The 18342-nt window shown below is 38.3% G+C and overlaps 1 protein-coding gene across 1 annotated transcript in view; it reads left to right on the forward strand.

Moving 5' to 3' along the window:
* Positions 1 to 18342, forward strand: part of CENPF (centromere protein F) — a 96189-nt gene that overhangs the window by 6208 nt on the left and 71639 nt on the right. The gene's annotated exons all lie outside the window — the stretch shown is intronic.

Raw genomic sequence — 18342 nt, forward strand, 5'->3', positions numbered from 1 at the left:
CGGGATCTTGGGATCCAGCCCCGCATGGGGCTCCACGCTAGGCAGGAGCCTCTCCCTCTGCCCCTCCTCTTGTTCATGTGTCCCTGCACTCATGCACTCGTGTGCATGCTCTCTCTCAAATAAATAAATCTTTAAAAAAAAAAATGGACTCAGGAACCACCTTGAAAAGATTCTCAGTGACTAATGATGGGTACATTTTCGTGTCAATAAGGATAATAATGGCAATTACGTGTAACATTTCAACTGTGTTTAATTCTAAGTTTGTCAAATGATATGAGAAAAAAACTAGTTTGTCACCACTAAAACGAGCTCATTATTTTGAAAAATGTTAAATGGAGGGACACAAATAAACCAGCTTGTCTTTCCTAAGAAATTATACCACTGGTAATCAAGTAGCAGAGGAGAAGGGTTTTTTCATTATGGAAATATCCTAGATAATAAACAGAAGGGATGGTAAGATTAGAGTATCATCATTTGCCACCTCGGATAAAGTAAGAATCTAGGCACAGGCTTCAGTAGTTGCTAACGTCACAAAAAGAGACATTAAACTATTGCTATTTTTCTTTGAGAAAAATAAACTGAATCTGACCAAACCTCTAGAATAGATTCAGCTAATAGCTGTCAAATACAAAAAAACAAAAACAAACAAAAAAAACCCCCAAGAGCCCAGGAATATGTTTGAACAGACCTTAGAAATGCCATCAGCAAAATGTAAGATGTGGAAAACTCTAGAAGCTAGTGGAGGGGGAGGGGCAGAGGAAGAGAGAGAATCTTAAGCAGGCTCCGTACTCAGCACAGAGCCTGACACAGGGTTTGATCTCATGACCCTGAGATTGAGACCTGAGCCAAAATCAAGGGTCATTTGCTTAACCAACTGAGCCACTCAGATACCCCTGGAAGAAAATATTTTTGGGGGCGCCGGGGTGGCTTAGTTGTTAAGCGTTTGCCTTCGGCTCAGATCATGATCCCAGGGTCCTGGGATCGAGCCCTGCATGGGCTCACTGCTCTGCAGGAAGCCTGCTTCTCCCTCTCCCACTCCCCCTGCTTGTGTTCCCTCTCTCGCTGTGTCTCTCTCTGTCAAATAAATAAATAAAATCTTTTATTTAAAAAAATTTTTTTAAATAAATACATTTCCACGATAAAGGAAAGAAATAGGAGTAAACTTTATATTAAAAGAGACTTAAAAGATGTAGATGTATCAACTATCACAACATGTGACCTTGTTTGTATCCTAATTTAAATGAACTCTAAAAAAAAGCTGTTTATGCCTTTTATGAGGACATTTGAACACTGAATAGATATTAAGGAATTATTGTAAAATATTTGAGATATGTTAACTGGTATGGTCTTTATGTTAAAAATAAAGAGTGTCCTTCTTGTAGAATTATATATTGAAATATCTATAGGTAAATGTTATATCTGGATTTTGTTTCCAAAAAAGACAGAGGTGGGAAATGAATAGGAATATATATAAAACAAGATTGTCAATGAGTTGATGATTGTTGAAGCTGACTAATGACTATATGGGAGTTTGTCACACAATTCTGGTTAATTTTGTATAAGTATGAAATAATGAAGTTAAAAACCTAATAATAATTAAAAGTTTATATATTTTTAAAAAATGTGTTCTCATTTCAAACAATATTGAAGTATTTAATTGAAAGGTGGATTATCTGTTTTCACATCCCATTTCCATTTTAATATTCCCTGGAGATAATCACTTTAATTCTATACTGATACAAACAAAGGTTTTATGTGTTTTGAATATATTTTTTTCTTTCCCTTAAGTGCAAGAAAAAGCCAAGGTTAAGCATTAGCTACTACAAAATGCTGACTGTGAGTCATCCTATATTTTGGGTGAGACATACACAAGATTTTCTTTTTTAAGTCTAGAAGAATCTGTGCAAAACTGTTAACAATATGGGGAGAAAATGAAATTTTCATTTGCATGGTATTTGAGATTTGGACTTATCAGAGTAAGTTCAAAGGTACCTTACTTTGGAGAAAGACAATATAAAAATTTTAAACTTATGGTTGGGCAACTGCCTTCGGCCCAGGTCATGATCCCAGCGTCCTGGGATCAAGCCCCATGTTGGGCTCCTTGCTCAGTGGGGAGCCTGCTTTTCCCTTTTCTTCTGCCCCCCACTGCCCCCTGCCCCTGCTCGTGCACCCATGTTCTCTCTCTCTCTCAAATAAAAAATAAAATCTTTAAAAAATTTTTCAAACTTAGAAAACACATTTGTTTTAGATTGGGTAGAAGGAATTTTCATTAAAAACAAGTAACCATAAGTATAACCCCAGGGTCCTTTAAAATGTGAACACGACTGTTGATTTTAATTTTTAAATTTTATTAAATTTATACATAACTTTTCCGACGCACACACCTCATGGTCTATGATCTGGATTTGAAGTCAGGAGACCTGAATCCTTAGGTAAACTCTGTACAGGACACCAAAATAACTAGTCAATCCTATCAATTCAGTTTTGTCAACCATTTGTTTCCGCTGGAATTATTCCATTAAAATAGCTGATAAGTTAATCATAGTAGACTTGTCCAGGAAGGAGGAGAAAAGTAAGCTCAGCAAGCATGCACATATAAATAGAGACCAAGTGTCATAACTACATGAGCCTTATTTAAAAACAGAGAGAAACACTTAGTGTGTACATCTTATTCTCTTCTGACAAGAAGCAGGAAGATGGACTTGTGGGGCCCTTCTGCTCGCCAGGAACCACCTACTCCCACCCATCTGCCAAGCCAGCTCCATATGTTCTATGAAGTCAATGGACTCTTTTTGTGATGTTTTTCCCAATTAAAGAGAGCCTCTTTTCTACCCAGTTTTTCTATAAACTCCTTATAAACATTTATATGATGGTATTTATGTTAAATTTAATCTATTTCTTATAGACTATATACAGATTAACTATATTAATTATTTTCTGTGTACATAGTTGATCTTAACATTATTTCAGAAATATTTAATAATCCCCTACTGTTTGCTAAGTGCTGATAATACACAGCTGAGTAAGACATGTTCCGTATTTAGACAGAAACAGCTCTTTGTTGTCATCTTTGGATACCTTCCTATGACTAATAACAGCATTTTGAATGAATACATACATACTTTTTGATCAAGATGGATGGTGTGGGTTTTTTAAATAATAGAATATGGGGAGAATGTTCAATAGCTTATTTTCTTGAAAGAAAAGTATTACCACATTTTCCTGTATTCTTTAATTTAAAAGAGAGGCATTCAAATTAAATGAGACTTGGCATAAAAATTCAAAAAAAATTATGGTATCATCAAATCATGAAAGCAGGATTGTGATTTAAGAAAACAATCCTTTAGTAGGAGCATGGAAATACCATATCTGGCTAAAATAGCACTTTGCTGTACAAATTGTAAATGAAGGCCTTGGAAGGATTCTAACTGCAGAACTCCTAGGATTTGAAAATCATACAAAGGAAAAAAAAAATCAATGCTGTAATAAGGAACAAAAATTTTTAATCTATATAATAGCTGTTCTGTAAAGTTACTTACATCTTTATGAAAGTCTTATATATATGACTGAATACTCGCTTTTACTGATTTGCAATCAGCAAAGCCAGTGTGGAAAGTAAGTACTCTAGAGAAATAATTTGAGAAAATGTCCTGTATTTATGGATATTTAGTCATTTCTTAACCAAAATCTGTTACCAAGAAAGTAAATATTAATACATGGCCACAAAACTACCAATTTCCTCAAAAATGCACAGGAATAAGTGAGTTACAAAAAAATTGTGATTTGTGATTCATGTATAACCCCTCCCCCTCCCCTTCCTCCCCCCTGCCCCAGCTGGTGAGAGCTGTGCCTGGGCTGTTGGAACACATGGCTCTGGTCTCACAAATGACACATGGTGAGCTCACCAGTGTCTCAGAAAGGGTTTGTAAGGGGAGAAAGTGATATTTTTTTGGTACAAAACATGGGATTTCATCAGAGTGGCTCAGCAGGGCCTCACTTTGGAGAAAACCTAATATAAAAATTCCCAAGTTATGAAATAAATATGTTTGGGGATTATTTCTCACTCAAGGTAAATCACCGAGGCTAGAACCATGGACTCATTTATATTATGTGCATCAGTATTGGTTCTAAGGAGGCATTCACTGTTTACCCAGATTTGCACACACACAGAATTTAGGATCAGAGCTTGAGGTCAGACATGAGTGACATCATTACAATCTGAAAACTGGCCATCTGACTCTACAATTCACTTAGAGGTCCTTGTTTCCCAGGTTATACATTAAGGGGAATTGGCGTAAAGTCTCTTTTAACTCTAAAATTGTATGATTCTTTGATTTTTCGGAAAGAAGTCTTCTGCTGCATTTGTTCCTTTCTGCAAACCTCCTATTTTGATGGTTTGGGCCAATGCTCTAGGAACCATACAAGTAATGGACTCCCTGTGGTTCTAGAACTATGGTTAACCGTGCATCTGGATTTTTATGGACCTGTCAATCATAAACCATCTTTCAATCCCCAAACACCAGTACAGAAGTCTGTGTAAGTACTGAAGCATTCTATAGGTAAAATACAAATAACGGTTTACAAATACAAAAGAAAATAATGGTTTGTCTTTTCTAAAATCCCTGAAAAAGTGAGTACATAAAATTTTCTCAATGTCTTGTGTTTTTCCCATATAGTTTCTTAAATTTGCAGTGCCTGACCCCACTTCTCTGTTGAAGGAGGAGAGCAGTGCAAACGGGCAGCAAATTAATATATTTGGAAAAACATGGAAGACCACTGACTTTTAGTTCACTAACTTATTTATGCCTGGAAACTTACAGCTGCCATTTTCCATTCCTACATAAACTATCGTCACTTATTAATTCAACAACTGTATCTTTTTTTGTTTAAGATTTTATTTATTTATTTATTTGACAGAGAGAGACACAGCGAGAGAGGGAACACAAGCAGGGGGAGTGGGAGAGGGAGAAGCAGGCTTCCCGCGGGGCAGAGAGCCCGATGCGGGGCTTGATCCCAGGGCTCTGGGATCGTGACCTGAGCTAAAGGCAGATGCTTAATGACTGAGCCACCCAGGCGCCCCCTCAACAACTGTATCTTGAGCTCTTACTACTTTCCAGGTCTTGTGCTAGACAGTAGATACAAGACGTTACAACCACACAGGCTCTTTGCCTCATGAGAGTGACAGCTAGTGCAGACCTAAATGTTAAATAAATGATTATACCAAATATATTCATAATTACAAGCTGTGCTAAATGTAATGAAGGGGAAGAAAACAATATTAAAAGAGAGAATAAGTCTCCCAGCCTAGAATTTGGGATCCTTGAATCTTCAAAACAAGTCGTCTTTTGTATAAGGTTCTTCCTATAGATCAGACATCATATCTCAGGCCAGGCTGGGGAATGCAGAACATCCTGTCTCTCCTTTCCTTATCTCTCTTTCCCTTCCTCATCTGCAGGTGCCCACGCGCCAACTTTTTTCCTTCCTCCTCCTTCAGAACAAACAAACAAACAGGCCCCATGTACATCCAATTATGAAAATCAATACCTAGGAAGTCCAGTGATCTCCTGGAAATGAGCCATGGCGAGTGGTCTACTTGTTATAAGTGTGTGTGAATGTTAAGTGAGAGGCATGAAATAAATAAGCGGACACGCCAGACATCAGAACTCAGTGTGGTAGGCCAGGTCCCAGACCCTATACTCATTTTTCTGTCCTCATTTCCTCGGTTTCTTGGCAGCGTTTCCCACAGTTGATTACTACCTCTTTCTTGAAACGTAAACCCCTTGGCACACTCTCCCCACGCTCTCCCCCATTTCTCTAGCCACCTCTTTTCCACCCTATCTCTAAATGTTGGAATTACTCAGAGTTCAGTCCTGGGCACTCTTTGTCCTTGATTAATTCCCTTCTTTCCTAGATTAATCACATCTATTCACACGGCTTCAAATGTCATCTGTGACTGATGACTCTCAAATGTACATCTCATGCTGAAATCTCTCTTCTGAGCTTCATATTAAAACTAAATTCTTTTTTTTTTTTAAAGTAAGCTCTACACCCAATATGGGGCTCAAACTCACAACCCTAAGATCAAGAGTTGCATGCTCCACCAACTGAGCCAGCCAGGTGCCCTAAAACTAATTCTTTATTCACATTTTTTAAAAAAGATTTTGTTTATTTATTTGACAGAGAGAGGCACAGCGAGAGAGGGAACACAAGCAGGGGGCGTGGAAGAGGGAGAAGCAGGCTTCCCGCTGAGCAGGGAGCCCGATGCAGGGCTCGATCCCGGGACCCTGGGACCATGACCTGAGCCGAAGGCAGACGCTTAATGACTGAGCCACCCAGGCGCCCCTCTTTATTCACATTTTTAAAATCCTGTTCCTCTTTCAGTCTACCCGACTGTATTTATTATCACCACCATCCACCCAGCTGTACCAGTCAGAAACCTAGGCACATCCTTGATGTCCTAACTTCCCACCTTGTTCATGCCTGCCATCATATAACCTTGAATAAGCCCACATCTTCTCACCATCTCTCCCAGCACACACATATCCCACCTGGACCACTACAGTAATCTAAGAGTTTGCCTACATTCCATTCTCCATGAGGCAGCCATTTTTCTCCAGGTTAAAACCCTTCAGTGGCCTCCTACAGTAATTTGAAAAAAAGTCCAAATATTTTACTAAGAGTCCTGCATGATGACCTCTGCAAGCCTCCTCAACCTCATCTTGGGCCATTGCTCGTTTGTTCCTTGTGCCTAAGGATGTGGACATCCTGATTTCCTTTTCACTTCCTTGTTTATGCCAAGCTGCTTCCTATCTCAGGGCCTTTGGGTATGATCTTTCCTCTGCAAGGAACCTAATTGACCTTTACTTTTCACACAGTTGGCTCCTTATTCCTTGAGGTTTAGTTCAAATATCTCTTCCCCAGGTCTTCCCTGTTTATTCTCTGTATCAAGGTTCTCCAGAGAAGGAGAACCAGTAAGGTGATAGATAGATAGATAGATAGATAGATAGATAGATAGATAGATAGATAGATAGATAGATAGATAGATGATAGATAGATAATTTGATCCATCCATCCATCCATCCATACACACGTACATACGTACATACATACATTATTGGTGTAACAAATCTGAAATCTGCAGGTCAGCACAGCAGGCTGAAAACTCTCGGTTAGAAGCTGATGCTGTAATTATGAGGCTTATTTCTTATTTCCTCAGGGAAATCTGTTTTGCTCTTGAAGCCTTTCAGGTGATTGGATGAGGCCCACCCTCATTATCTAGAATTATCTCCTTTATTTAAAGTCAACTGATTTTATATATTAACCACATATACAAAATATCTCCACAGCAACAGCTAGCTTAGTATTTGGTTGAAAAACTGGGTCTTATAGTCTCGCCAAGTTGACACATAAAATCAACCATCATACCCTGCTAGAAGGAACTCTTCCCAATCTTTATTTCTATGCCGTTAGCATATGCATTTTATTTCCTCATACCAGGTACCTTGATAAGGGCGGAGAATTTTTTCCTCATTACTATTCCCAAGGCTGGACTTGCAGGCACTTTTGACATGCAATAGAATTTCTGGGCTAGGGAACTGCTTCCACAAATTCCCCCTTACTTGTATTTTTCCAGTCAAAAAATTTGCCACTTAGAGACAACACTTCAGTGTCAAAGATTGTCACAATGTAAACTCCATAAGTGGTCATAATAATAATCCTGTTACTGGACATTCTAAGCTGGTCTTGATTTCTTCCTCTCTCTTCACCATGGCTTTCTATGACTCTGAATATTCTTTCTTTTGTACTTGAGCCTAATTGTTTAGGAATACTTAACTAATGTCTGATATTCTTCAGATTAGCACCCAGATGTGTTACTTAGTATTTGAGAATCCTGAAATTCTCCTTGCAAGAAAATAAGTGTCTTTTTTTTTATAATGGCTTATAACAGTAAAACACCTTTCTCCTTATACCGTAATAGGAAGAATACACATCAGAAAATGACAGGGGAAAATATATGGGAGAGACAGAGCCTCAATCACTTTCCAGTAGGTAATAAATAGGCTCGTCCTACTGAAAATAATGCAAAATCCACCCCTTCCTTCCCAAAGAATGGGAGGGAGGGCAAAAATACGTAGTTCACCAACTGTAGTCAAGTAGTAATTTCTTGAGCCGTAATTATGCTAAGGTTCTCAAGCTTGGCAAAATCCAGGGTATTTGCAAATGGGAAACATATCATGACCAGAAATGATTTTCGTATTAATTCTCATCAATATCAAATGAGTGACACCGAACCTGCAATCTTTGAATAGTTAAGTAATGTGGGGTGGGGGGTTGGAGGCTAGCTGGACTGTGAATCATGTGGGCCACTTGCTTTGCCTCCTCCCTGTGATAATGATCTTCCACCCAACTGACTGAGCACCTCAGAGGGTAGGGGAGGGCAGTTGTGGGCACAGGATATTATCTTCAATTTGGTCTACTTTGCTTTTCTTTAGAAGGGAACAGAGGTTGAAATTAATGAGGTGGAAATGAGATTCTGAATTATCAGTGCATTTCAATTATCTCTGCTCACCCTTGCAGGTTGACTGCACTCAATTTCCTTTAGACTTCCCTAGGTAGAGGTCTAGACTCATGAGAAAGAATTACTTCTTCATGGGAGCTCTATTCCGTGTATCCCTGTATCTACCTCTGTTATTTTAAAGGGAGGTTTAAAAAACTTAATGAGGCCTAAGTAGAAAAACATTTTTTAAATAAATTTTATGTTTTTTAAAGATTTTATTTATTAATGAGAGACAGAGGGAGAGAGAGAGAGAGAGAGAGAGAAGCAGAGGGAGAAGCAGGCTCCCAAGGAGCAGGGAGCCCAATGCGGGACTCGATCCCAGGACCCTGGGATCATGACCTGAGCCGAAGGCAGACGCTTAACCATCTGAGCCGCCCAGGCGCCCTAGAAAAACATTTTTACTTTTTGTTTGTTATAGAAAGCCTTGAAGACATTTTTGTAGAGAAAGGGTTTCCCCTGGTGTCTTTGGACCGTATTTCTGAAAAGATTCTCCATGTCACTTCTCTGCATATGTTCCCCAGACTAGAGGAATGTAAGTAACATAATATACCCTCTATATACTACTTTCTTCCTCAGTTCCTCCCATCCTTGTTGGAGAAATAGCTTTCATTCTTTACGAATGCTTTTAAGTTCTAATGTCAGAGAACTTCTGCAAAAACCAGATTTGGGCTTGATGTGCAGTGGATTGAGAATTTGAAATAACATAATGCCTGCATACGACAGCAGTGAAAACTAGATTAGGTTCTAGCTCCGTGGGTACAGTAAACAATGATAAACCTGGCAGAGAGATCATAAAGTTCTTCTTCTTTTTTTTTTCTTTTTCTTTTTAAGGAAAAGAAAGAGTTTAGCTAGGAAAGAAAAGAGAAGGGCTTTTGTCTCTGGTTGACCAGCTAGCTCAAAGATTCTATCAGAAATAGTAAAAATTGCAGCAACTTAATGATGGCTTACAAGAAAGAGAGTGCCATTGGCTTGAGGTCCTTTGTTGGGTATTTTTTGAGGACCTGGTGCGGGCCTGCAAGGAGGTAAAGTTTGGGGTAAAGAGAAGTGAGGAGCAAGAAGTCCAGTCAGAATTTGGCAGGGGTACAAAGGTCAGAATGAGCCCAGTGATGGGGGTGGGGGTAGCCGCTGAGGAAGGTTGTCTGCCCTACCCAAGGGAGGGACATAAAAGAAGGACGTAAGCCTCCTTTTCTCTGAAGAAGGTTCAGGGACAGGCCTCAGTGTGACTGAGTAGTGGCCTGTGCTGGTTCTGTCTGGCAGAAAGCCTTCATTAAGATCTTCTGAACTGCCAAGGAAATTAGGCCCCAGTTCAGCCAAGTTAAAATTCAACCCTCCACCTCCAGCCCCACCCCTTCAAGATCCTTTAAAATTGACCATAAGACCTTTAAAATTGCTGGAATAATGGGGCAGAGAAGAAAAGATTAATGGTTTTCCCTAAGCAATTAATTTGGGCCTGCTACTTGAATAACTAATGTTCTAGTATCCTCTTAATTTGTTTTCCACTTAAAATTCAAAGCAGGCTCATAACTACTCCATATGAGGACAAGTTCTGGAGTTTCCCATCTATCTGTTACCTATATAGATAAATTATATAGTTACAGCCCCCCACCCTCTCCACGTGTGTACACACACACAGACACACACACACAGCCAGAGTTACAACCTTATCTCCCTCATTCAGTTTCTAATACATTCTGACCTGGTGCCCTCCCCCTTTTAAGTGGTGAAGACAGTAGAGGAAATCTTAGCATTTGACTTTCAGCTCATCATAAACATACAGCTGTATATACAAGTTGTGTAGGAAAGCATAGAATTATCATACCACTTAAAAAAAAAGTTGGCCATTTCCTCCAGGAAAAAAAAAAATGTTGGCCCAAGAATCTTGTATTGTTTTCTTCTTCTTCTTTTTTTTTTTTTCCTCTTAATTCCTGAAACCTACCAAGAAGATCCCAGGGAATCAGTAGAGTTTCCAAGTTTGGTTCTTGGTTATTCCAAAATACTCCTTTTTGGGATATACACGGGTGTGTGGATCTTTATTAGATATGGTCTTTGCCCAAATGCCTAACTCAGTCTGTTTCCTTGCTGTTATCTTCAAGTGAAATCCAAATCTCTAGGAGGAACTTAAAAAAATAATAACACCTGGTCTGGCACCAAGAACTTTAAGGGCTGAAAGCCAGAGCAGATTCTCCAACTACAAGAATCAAACCATTCATCGTCTGGCTTTCGGGTCTGCCAGCCAAGAGGGAACAGGAAGCTTGCTCTGAGTCCAAGACTGTGGAATGCAAAACCCCAAGCAGTTACTTGCTGTGGTTTTAAGCTTTGTCCTGAGAGTTAAGAACAATGTGAATGCTCTTCTAAATAACATTCTAGTCAATAAATACCCAACTAGCACCTAAAGTCTTTGAACCTACTCTAGTAGGCACTCTTTACATGATATTTCAACACCATATTGTCTTTAAAGCAAATTTAATATGGATACTTGTGTACCAAGTGCCCAGATTGCCTGCCTGATTAGGTTGATATTTAAGACTGAGCAGATCAAATACTTTCCCTAAAAATCCTTAGTAGTCATTTTAATGCCTTATGGAAACCTTAGCTAGCTATTGGAGAACCTTTCTCATGGGTCACCCTTCATTTATAGTTTACAGATTTGTATGGGGTTGAGGGGACAGTTTGAGAAGGATCCAAGTTGGTCGTGGTTAACATATATGTGCATTTAGACTATATGCTTGCTGGCAATCCAATTTAATAGTTCATTTCCAAATCCTTTCTTGGAAAAGGAATTCAGATTACATAATCATGAAAAACAAACCTGTTGCCACCCATCATGAGCTAACATGTTACAGTACTTTATGGCCTCAGGTTCTTAAGCCAGCACCCAGTTTCTTGCACCAAGGAGAACACTGGGAAAGTGAAGATCTGCCAGTTTTGTTAAAGTAATGCCACTTAGCGGTAATGACATAGGCGATTCACCTTTCTCGTTAGATCACACCACCTCAGGACTGTGTGATCATTAGCAACTTAGAAGCCTATTAAAGCAATTCTTTAGATTAGCTCGTCTTAGTAGGAAGACCACCTTGGGTGTTCCTAGTCATCCTCAAGATTCCCATCAAATGCACCTTCCCTGACATGGCACCCCTGGGCAAGTGAAGTCATGAGCTCTGATCTGGTGTAGCCATCCACAAGCATAAATGGTCTATTAAACTCAACCAAAGAATTCTGGTGTTTTGATTCTGGCTGGCTTGGGGATTAAAGCCTCTAAACTAAATTCTAATCTATATTTCCTGGCTTAAGAGCTATACACAGGTAACCCTGTGATTAATACACCTAATAAACTTGCTATGAGGTGTAAAAACCACCTTCTTTGTCCCAATAGAAATTACAGATGATTAGGTGACAACCTACCCAGCACAGTGAGTACCAATAGCTATCTTTTTTTTTTTTTTAAGATTTTATTGGTTTATTTGAGAGAGAGAGAGCACGAGTTGGCGGGGCAGGGGGAGGAGAGGGGCAGAGAGAGAGGGAGAAGCAGACTCCCTGCTAAGCAGGGAGCCCGACGCAGGTCTCAGTCCCAGGACGCTGAGATCATGACCTGAGCCAAAGACAGATGCTTAACCACTGAGCCACCCAGGCACCGCACCAATAACTATCTTTTCAAAACTTACCATGTGGCATGCTGCTAAGAGCTTTACACAGATGATCGCCTTAATTCTCATAAGAACCCTAGTAGGTGGATAAGGGTGAAAAGAGTAATTTGCCCAATGCCTCACAGCCATAGTGGTGGTGCTGGGAGGTGTTCTTCCATTGGCCACGTACACCCCTGCACTGGGCTGTCTCCTGGTTATCACGCAGCCTGGGAATCCAGACGACAAGGAACACACCCTCCAGTTGCTGTGGTCAACGGGGCACCTTTATACACCCAGAATATGTATTCTGTCCAATTTGACTTTTTCATGAAATAATACCTTTTCTCCTGGCAATGAAGGAATCATATGCAAATCTGAAAAGTGTTGGTTACCTGTTTTTCTAAATAGTCAAGTGTTCCTGTTTTCTGGTGCTGAGATCTCAGAAGTAAATTCTAAAAATATAAGGGTAATTTTGGATACGCTTTCTCTCCCAAGTATCTAGCTAGCTGATACTAGCCAAGAGGGAAAAGTTAGGTCCCTTCAGCAGCTACTCCTTCTCCAGCCTCTGGGAGACAAAGGAGACAGGAACAAACACTTTAACTCAGTCTATCTGGTTTATTTGCACTCTGCCTCATCCACTGAGCTTTTAGATGAGGCAAAAGCCAAGGGGTTGTTCTCCAGCTGTTTCTCTCCCCTCCTCTCCTGATGTCTTTCTTTCACCAGATGCCTGGGACAGTACTGTTGGATGAGTTTCCATTATTTGAATAGGGGCCCTTGGATCTATCATTCACAGATTCGACTTGTATTTATTGAAAGCCTACTAGGCACCCGGAAGTGAAGAAGGCATTAAGGGTTCAATACTCAGCTTTTTTTGGTGGATACCTAGGGAACTGGATTCTGGTAAAGTCAGACAGGCCTCAGATGCTGTTCAAATATTGCATTTACTCTCAAAAGCAGTAGTAGTTTCAGGGTTGTGAAGTGTGGAGGTTAGTTAGGAATTGGGAAGGGTTAGCAGTGTAAAGAAGTCAGGGCTACCCCTGGGGGGAAAGGGAAAGGAAGGGAATCATCACAAGATATTTGTCTAGGGTTTTTCCGGTTTGAGAAGGGAAGACTGGAATATAAGGGAGCCATGAAAGTTGCTATTTAGTTTGTGATATACTAAAGGTAAAGAGCACCTTTTCTGAAACAATGGCTCAGAGGCCCACTATTTCTGATTTCTCTTCTCCACATGACAACCAGGCCTCACCGAAACACACTGGGGTCTGAACTCATGTAATAGCTGTTGGGAGACCACCAAAAAAGTTAGGCTTGGCTGAGACTGCCACGGTTTTAGCACTGAAAGTCCCACCTCCCTGACACCCCTCCTTCCTGGGCATTTGGTCACGTTGGTCATCCATACTGCTCCCTGAAATTCAGCAAGCTAAACCTATGTGACCCTCGTCTGTAGGGTTTTTTTTTTTTGCTGAGAATCAACTGAGACAGTTTTAAAATGTTAAATTCTCAGGTATTTTTTTCCATGTCCTATACCCTAAAATAAAAACAAAAGAACCTCCATCCAAATCCATTTAAAAATATTCCAAAGCTATTCTCGCCAATTTAGGGCATGAATGACTTAACTGTTTCTCCAGTTCGGGTTTAAAATAGAATGACTATACAGTTTAGCTGCCCAGTTAAGATATTTTTGAGAATAAAAGGGGGACTAAAATTATTTAAAATGTATAATTGTAACGTATATATTTGCCAACAAATTGGTTTTTTATATTGTTGGATCTTTTCAAAAAAAGAATTCTTTCTCAAAAACATATATATCTATGTATATTAAAATAAAAATTTTGAAACATTTATGTTGAATATCAGAATATTAAAAGTATCCTAAGTAGGATATTGTTGTTGGTATATAATCATAAACTTTATCCAGTTTCTTAGCTTTATCATTTGCTAATACCCAGAAATATTGAGATATTTCTGAAGAATGTATTTTTTCAGTATGGTCTTATTATAGATGTATTTTTAAAATAAATTTGCCACATTCCTAATCAGTTCACCCCTCTGTAGTCCACAGTATTTTCAACTGAGAACAAAGAGTAAGTTCAGAACAAATTCTGCTAAATGGAGGAAATTCTCGATTCTATTCTTTTTATTTTGAAATGTGTAAGTATTTCAGCCAAGGTATTTTCACAGATGACTTCTGTTTGCTTTTTTTTCAGAGTAGATTTCTTTAGCAAATACTTTTATAAGACAAAACTTGTCAGTAAGTTGTCTCTCTTTATACTTTAAAATATTTTATATAATGTTGATGCTTCGTAATTGTTAGCTTTTATGATTTCACTCCATTCTAGCACAGAATATACATTTATGAAATAAAACAAGGAGCTCCATCAAAAGATTATTCCACAAGTCTGGATATTCAAGGCACAATTGTAGAATTTCAAAATTAAATCTTGTAAGTTGATGAAGTTCTCATTGTTTATTCAATTTTTCCTTGCTTTTCTAGGATAAATTTCAATACTTCCTTGTTTCTAAATTTTGTTTTTTAATAACCACAATCCTCTAAAAGCTTCATGGAATATTTCTGCTTTATAGACATCTTATTTAGCATGAAATTTATTGACAGAAGATAGAATGTATGCAGAATTTGTATTTATGATACTCATAAAACAAATAATTTTATCTTCAAAGTTCAACTTTTTCATTGAATTTACAGTATTTTAAATATTTACAATATGGCCAGATGAACTTTTTTTTACTTTGATTCCATGAATTTCCTGAAAAAAATTGAACACTTACTGAAGTTAATCAATTTGTAATTTGAAGCATCTGTTGACACATGAGAAGAGTCATTTAGCTGTCTGCAGAGTTCTTCTGTTAATTAAACCAAACACATTAACAGCTATGCTTCATATTTCATACTTGTCGAAGAAAACCTTAGAATAATGTCTCACGTTTAAAGTAAATACTGGGGCCTCTACGGCACATTCATTTTTTTTTTCTAGTTTTCATTACTACAGTTCTCATGGTGGATAGTAATTGGGCAAACATTTTAGGTACATTATAGATTCCTCATCAACATCACTGAAAATTGAGAATTCTGTACTTAATTTTTTCACTAAACACACATTTGCTTTGTTTTGTTTCTTGGTTCATTGGTGATGAGAGGGTTCACTGCAAAATCTTTAAGAACTATTACCAAACAATAAAGACTTGTAGATTTACACTATCTAGTATATTACAAAACCATTTTAGCAGGATTGTTCACACCACTCTATATAAGCCCTTTGGCAGGCATGCTTAACCCCCACTTCCACATCTATCTCATATTCACCAAATTTCTCATTTCTTACTTTTCACGGTGATCCCACCCACTGGCCTACTGGCAGCCTAATGGCTTCATCATCTCCCAGGCCTGACTCTTGACCAAGGCACAACTGACTCATACCCCAGATGACCACTAGGGGCAGTAGCAACAAGCATTTCTCCCAATCCCAGGACCGGAAGCTGTCCAAATGCCACTTTTATGCAACCACTCTTTATCAGCCACCATCCTGTATGCTACCTTTATTTTTTTAATTATTTTTTTAAATTTTATTTTATTATGTTAGTCACCAGCCATTACATCATTAGTTTTTGATGTAATGTTCCATGATTGTTTGCATATAAATCTCTGACGGTTTGTTTCCCCCTTCTATTTGCCTCCCTTCATTTTTCCCTTCCTACTATCTTCTTCTTCTTTTTTTTTTTTAACATATAATGTATGATTTGTTTCAGGGTACAAGTCTGTGATTCATCAGTCTTACACAATTCACAGCTCTCACCATACCACATACCCTCCCCAAGGTCTATCACCCAGCCACCCCATCCCTCCCACCCCCACCACTCCAGCAACCCTCAGTTTCTTTCCTGAGATTAAGAATTCCTCATATCAGTGAGATCATATGATACTTGTCTTTCTCTGATTGACTTATTTCGCTTATGTATGCTACCTTTAAAGTAGTGGAGTTGGTTCATTGTGTCTTGTTTTTGAAAAAGTGAGGAGTTAGCACTGATAGTTCAGATTTAACCTCTTGTTACATGTTGAACCCTGTTTATTGCACATGTATATCACACACTCCTAGAGAAGACCATGGTAGAATATGGAAGTACAAAGTGATCTACCAAACCCATCCTGGTTTATTCTAACACACCTGTTAATATCTCGTTAAAAGCAACAACAATAACAAGGACAACTCGGACACATGTTAAACCAGAGGGATGCCAGCACAATAGAAGTAAACCAGGAAGTACCTTCACTCTATCTGTTGATCACAGGGGTGCTTCCTAAAGTGAATTTCTGTACTCCCTCTTATACCTATTAAATCAAAACTAGATATAACCTCAAATTTTTCATTTTAGGGGCCCCTGGGTGGCTTGGTTGGTTAAGTGTCTCCCTTCGACTCAGGACATGATCCCAGGGTCCTGGGATTGAGCTCTGTGTTGGGCTCTCTGCTCAGCGGGGAGTCTGCTTCTCCCTTTCCCTCTGCTGGCCGCTCTACCTTCTTGTGATCCCTCTCTCTCTATCTCTCTCTGTCAAATAAATAAAATCTTAAACATTTTTTTTTTTGGTATTTTAGAAAAGCTTTCCATGGTATTCTTAAGGATACTAACATTTTATTCCTGGTTTAGAAAATTCCTTTACCTTTTATTTCAGGGTGTCAAACCCGCTGATTATAGAGATCAGGAGAATCATGCACTTTACTGCATGGTTAACCTAACACCTGGATCAAAACTGTTATTGAAAGTGAGCTAGAGACAAATTGAACTTAAATTCGGTCACGTGATGATAAATACTGTCATCTCCTTTGGCAAACTTGTCTTGCAAGTTGGGAGATTTATTTTTGGCTATATCATTGTCTTTTTGGAAACTTGGACCTGTAATAACAGCCACATTCTTTCTCTGAGGATCAGGTTTCCAGCCAAAGAATAGAAAATATAATGAACATTGATTTTAATAGTTTGGAAGAAATAAGCACCAGGTAAGCATTTTTTTAAATGAAACGCTACTGAAATTTTTTAAATATGTAAATTATTTCGCTTCATTCATAATAATTGCAAGAGTCATAAGACGTGTTTCTAATTTCTATAAGGTAATTGATTCCGGGATGATGTGGTTTTATCTGTTTAAACTATTTTCTGTATTTGCATTTTTTTGTATTTGCATTTTTTGTGTGAATTTTTAGAACTATCTTAATCTCACTGTTCTCAGCTACAAAATGAGGATTTTAGTCTAGTGGATGTCCAGTGTTCATTCTAGTTTCTTAAATTCATCTTTCACATCTTTTTTGAACAATTGAAATTTCTTATCATGTGCATGTATTTTATTATTTTGTTAATAACTATGGGCCATTATTTTTTCTGTTATTTTCCTCTAAACAAGCAAATGTCAGCTTAAAAAAGGAGTAAACAAAGACATTAGATACATAGAGGGAATGGACTGAGGGAGATAGAAAAGAGAACATAGTGTGTTAGGGTATGTGGGACGTAGTTATTTTTGAAGATTTTTTAAGGTATAGGGAATCACCTAGTGGTGGAAATAGAAAACGCTTTTTAATTTTTCTTGGGCTTTAATTCAGTTCAGATCACTGAGTAGTACCCATATGGTTTGTAATCAATGTACTTAAAACATACCAAGATGTTGAATATTTATTTTTTGTAATCAATTTTTTAAATCATACTAAAGCATTGAATATGTAATATTTATCCTCAGGCCTTTCTTTCCTAGAGGCATCAAAAATCCCCTCATATCGAGCTTTGAAAATTAATTTTTATCCCAAAGAATGTGTTAAATTCATGATTCTGTAGTCAAAAGAAATCTAGATATGCACAAAACAAGCATGAAAGCATGACCCTTATCTCCCAGAAATGCCTGGTCTAAAACTATCAGAACCAGGCAAATCTATTACGATCATACTTCTAATTTCACAGATGAGGTAGCTGAGGTTTCATCTACATAATGGAAGCTTTTGAAACATTTGAGAAACTGAGATGGATTTTTCATTTGTTGAAAATAATAAATCATATATATGACACCTTCCATTTAGTTTGGTTTCTCCTCAAAGCAGAGACTAAGATAAAGACTAGATGAAAGGAGTTTATTTGGGTGATAACTCCAGGAAGCCAAGTGGGGAC

The sequence above is a fragment of the Zalophus californianus genome, chromosome 10, assembly GCF_009762305.2.
Source record: "Zalophus californianus isolate mZalCal1 chromosome 10, mZalCal1.pri.v2, whole genome shotgun sequence".
NCBI classification, from domain to species: domain Eukaryota; kingdom Metazoa; phylum Chordata; class Mammalia; order Carnivora; family Otariidae; genus Zalophus; species Zalophus californianus.